Below are 5,092 nucleotides of genomic sequence, written 5' to 3'. Positions count from 1 at the left end.
TCATACTAAGTGAAGTAAATCAGAGGAAGACAAATATATCAATCTAAAAAATAATACAGGTGATCTATTTATAAAACAGAAACAGACTCACTGACCTAGAAAACAAACTTACGGTTACTAAAGGGGAAAGGGAGGGGGAAGGCAAATATTAGAAGTATGGGATTAATACACTACCATATATAAAATAGATAAGCAACAATGATGTACTATACAACACAGGGAACAATCTTCAATATCTTGTAATAACTTATAATGGAAATAATATGAAAAATATATATATATAAAAACAATCACTTTGCTGTAAGAAAGCCTTCTTTAGTGATCAATGCAAAGAAATAGAGGAAAACAACAGAATGGGAAAGACTAGAGATCTCTTCAAGAAAATTAGAGATACCAAAGGAACATTTCATGCAAAGATGGGCTCAATAAAGGACAGAAATGGTATGGACCTAACAGAAGCAGAAGATATTAAGAAGAGATGGCAAGAATACACAGAAGAACTGTACAAAAAAGATCTTCACGACCCAGATGATCATGATGGTGTGATCACTGACCTAGAGCCAGACATCCTGGAATGTGAAGTCAAGTGGGCCTTAGAAAGCATCACTATGAACAAAGCTAGTGGAGGTGATAGAATTCCAGTTGAGCTATTCTAAATCCTGAAAGATGATGCTGTGAAAGTGCTGCACTCAATATGCCAGCAAATTTGGAATACTCAGCAGTGGCCACAGGACTGGAAAAGGTCAGTTTTCATTCCAATCTCAAAGAAAGGCAATATCAAAGAAGGCTCAAACTACCGCACAATTGCACTCATCTCACACGCTAGTAAAGTAATGCTCAAAATTCTCCAAGCCAGGCTTCAGCAATAGGTGAACCGTGAACTTCCTGATGTTCAAGCTGGTTTTAGAAAAGGCAGAGGAACCAGAAATCAAATTGCCAACATCCACTGGATCATGGAAAAAGCAAGAGAGTTCCAGAAAAAAACATCTATTTCTGCTTTATTGACTAAGCCAAAGCCCTTGACTGTGTGGATCACAGTAAACTGTGGGAAATTCTGAAAGAGATGGGAATCCCAGACCACCTGATCTGCCTCTTGAGAAATCTGTATGCAGGTCAGGAAGCAACAGTTAGAACTGGACATGGAACAACAGACTGGTTCCAAATAGGAAAAGGAGTACGTCAAGGCTGTATATTGTCACCCTGTTTATTTAACTCTGTATATGCAGAGTACATCATGAGAAATGCTGGGCTGGAAGAAACACAAGCTGGAATCAAGATTGCCAGGAGAAATATCAATAACCTCAGATATGCAGATGACACCACCCTTATGGCAGAAAGTGAAGAGGAACTAAAAAGCCTCTTGATGAAAGTGAAAGTGGAGAGTGAAAAAGTTGGCTTAAAGCTCAACATTCAGAAAACGAAGATCATGGCATCTGGTCCCATCACTTCATGGGAAATAGATAGGGAAACAGTGTCAGACTTTATTTTTCTGGGCTCCAAAATCACTGCAGATGGTGACTGCAGCCATGAAATTAAAAGATGCTTACTCCTTGGAAGGAAAGTTATGACCAACCTAGATAGCATACTCAAAAGCACAGACGTTACTTTGCCAACAAAGGTCCGTCTAGTCAAGGCTATGGTTTTTCCTGTGGTCATGTATGGATGGGACAGTTGGACTGTGAAGAAGGCTGAGCGCCGAAGAATTGATGCTTTTGAACTGTGGTGTTGGAGAAGACTCTTGAGAGTCCTTTGGACTGCAAGGAGATCCAACCAGTCCATTCTAAAGGAGATCAGCCCTGGGATTCCTTTGGAGGGAATGATGCTAAAGCTGAAACTCCAGTACTTTGGCCACCTCATGCGAAGAGTTGACTCATTGGAAAAGACTCTGATGCTGGGAGGGATTGGGGGCAAGATGAGAAAGGGATGACAGAGGATGAGATGGCTGGATGGCATCACTGACTCGATGGACATGAGTCTCAGTGAACTCTGGGAGTTGGTGATGGACAGGGAGGCCTGGCGTGCTGCGATTCATGGGGTCACAAAGAGTCAGACATGACTGAGCGACTGATCTGATTTTATCTGAACATAATATTGTAAATCAACTATAACTTCAATCAAAATAAATTAAAATTTTAAAAAATAAAAATAAAAAATGAGTTACTTGAAGAGATAACTCTGTATCCTATTAAAATCCTTTATCCTTTATGCCTAATTAACAAAAGACTGCAGTATGAGACAAAATAAGAATTAATATTTAGCTCAATACAACAAATATTTGCTGAAATTCTGCTCTCTGTAAGCAACTTACCTATGTGTGGGAGATCCCAATATGAAGCCAATTCTGGCTTCTAGAAAGGTCACAAAGGATGTTACATCAGTGGGAAAATATATGACTCAAAAAAAAGGCCTGTCTTGGAAACTGTGATGAGTTATAAAAGGAGAACAAAGCACAGTTGTGTTTGAGGGGAAAGAGGTGGTGGTGGGGTTCTTTAGGAATGTTTAGATCTCATCTTGACTTGCAGGCTGAGTAGAACTTCAACAGTGAAAGAAGTAAATGTAAAACTAATAATAATATCTAATATGTTCTGAATATTTACTTGATAGTATTGATGTTTCTCATTTTAGGGAAGAAAACTTGATGAAAGTATTCTATTTGTAGCATTTCAGAATAAACTTTGAAGGCACTTTTGGTTTCAAGGCCTGAATTTATAATATTTGGAGGTACAAACTAAATATATCTTGAATATACTGATGATGTTTGAGCAAGGTCCATTGTGTCCAGTGTGGTTGCTGCATCTGTGACAGAAAGAATATGGAAGATGGAGAAATCATTTAGTCCAGATTTCAGAAGGAGCTGACTACCAGGACAATAACCAACACTATACTATTGAATAAGAGAGTCCTTGACTGTGTATCTTGGAGGGGGTGGTAAGGAAGAATTTTACCATGGAACACCATAAATATTAAGACGTGGGTGTCTGAGGTAGGCTACTAATTGAATATAACTTCAGAATAATTTGCTTTTAAACATTTATATTCAGTAATTACATTCAACATTTAAAGGAGAGGCAGATCACTGCGTGGAGAATGTTGGATAAAAGGAAACCACAGAGGAGGTAGGTGGCCTTGCACATGTTTTTCTGAGTTCTGGTTCCACGCTTGCATGTAAAAGAAAGAAAAAGAAAACCTTTCCATTCATTTGAAAAAGAAAGGAAAAAACCTTATAAGATACTTACTGGCATCTATCATTATCCATTCAAGTCTTTAAAGGGTCTCATTCCTCCTAGACATTTGTCACATTTTCTGGCTAGTACTTTCCCAACACCACCCCAAGGGAGAAGCCAGAGAAGTGGCTCTTTCAGCTGCCTTGCCACTGGAATTCAGAAATATGACTTGGACTCTACTAACTAGATGCATCTTTGCAATACTGTGGTAAAAAGTAAGCAGCAAAAGCAAGAACTGTACAGAATTCATTGTCCTGTTGTTGTTGACGCTGTTTTTGCAAGGTTTAAGAAGGTGTCCATCATTTGGGGTCAGTGTTGCAGAAACAGAGGTCCTGATGTACAGTCACAGTACTGCACATTTTGTCATCTGGTCTATAGTGGCCTCAGCTACAGCTTCCTACCCAATGTGGTTTTAAAGCATTGCCATGAACACAGTCTCTAGCTTGCTTTCAATGGTTCTGTGATCTTCTCAATATCTTTTTAATAAATTCCTCATCTGCTCAATCTTTTCTGAGTTAGCTTCTGTTGCTTGGAACTATACTCCTCATCTGATACCCAATTTCCTTTCCTTTCTGATAAGCTCAATTTTCTCCATATTGTTACATATCCAGTGATGTGTTCATTCCTCAACTGATGGTCTGGCAGCTGATATGGATGAGTGCCTCAGACAGCTGTTGTGACGGTCTGCTACTGAATCTGAAACTGAATGTTGGACAGAACAACTCCAGGAGGGAAGCCAGAAAGTGGCAAGCAAGCATAGATCATGGTATGGCATAAAAATAGGGACAGAGAGCACTAAAATGAAGCTCTCTGGATCTGAAAAACTGTTGTTGTATAGTCACTAAGTCATGTCCAGCTCTTTTGTGATCCCATGGACTGTAGTCTGTAAGGCTCCTCTATCCATGGGATTTACCAGGGAAGAACACTGGAATGCGTTGTGATTATCTTTTCCAGGGGATCTTCCCAACCAAGGGATTGAACCTGCATCCCCTGCATTGGCAGGAAGATTCTTTCCTGGATTAGGTTATTTTAATGACATTAATTCTTTGACTACTTCAAGAATGCATTAAGCTAGCTTTTGTTTGTGTATTTACATGAGTTTGTAATTTTGCTAAAATTTAATAGCACCAGGGAAGCTCAGGGCTGAAAAATAATTAGGCTCCAATTCACATCCTATCTTGGATTAACCTTGAGTTCCAGCTATGGTAACATTTGAATTTTTAGTTGCTCCCCATCTCTGAGTTCCCATAAACAGAGCACAGGTCTTTATTATAACATGTCACATGCTGTACTACAATTATTGATTCACTCATCTGTATTTCCCACTAGTCAGTCTAAAGCCAGGACCATGACATTCTTTTCTGTGTGTACCTATTAGTTACCATTGAACTGCATGGGAAACCTAATAAAAAGCAACTCTCATTCCTACTCCTCAAATTCTGTACAAATTGGTAGATAAAGTAGTAACAGCAAACACTGATATAGCATTTTCCCAAGCACTTGCTACTAACTGTTCTCATCTATAACAATCCTGTGTAAGTTAGTACAGGTATTTTCCTATTTTATACATGAGAAAACTGAGAAAGAGTTTAAGTAGTTGGACAAAGATCGTCTAACTTACAAACAGAAGTCTTTCCAGTGTCTACAGCAAGGCAGTGAAAGATTAAAATGTTAACTTTTCCATTATACAGCTGATTGAGATTCCAGCTTAAGTGAAAAGCAACAGTGAACTTTATAATACTGTACCCTCATCTCAAACAGCAAAAGAAAACTGTCCAATGCATAAAAGTGAAAAGTCAAAGTGAAGTCACTCAGTCGTGTCCAACTCTTAGCCTCCCCACGGACTGCAGCCTACCAGGCTCCTCCGT

Source organism: Bos taurus, chromosome 2, assembly GCF_002263795.3.
Source record: "Bos taurus isolate L1 Dominette 01449 registration number 42190680 breed Hereford chromosome 2, ARS-UCD2.0, whole genome shotgun sequence".
Classification (NCBI taxonomy): domain Eukaryota; kingdom Metazoa; phylum Chordata; class Mammalia; order Artiodactyla; family Bovidae; genus Bos; species Bos taurus.
This window is presented reverse-complemented; position numbering follows the sequence as displayed.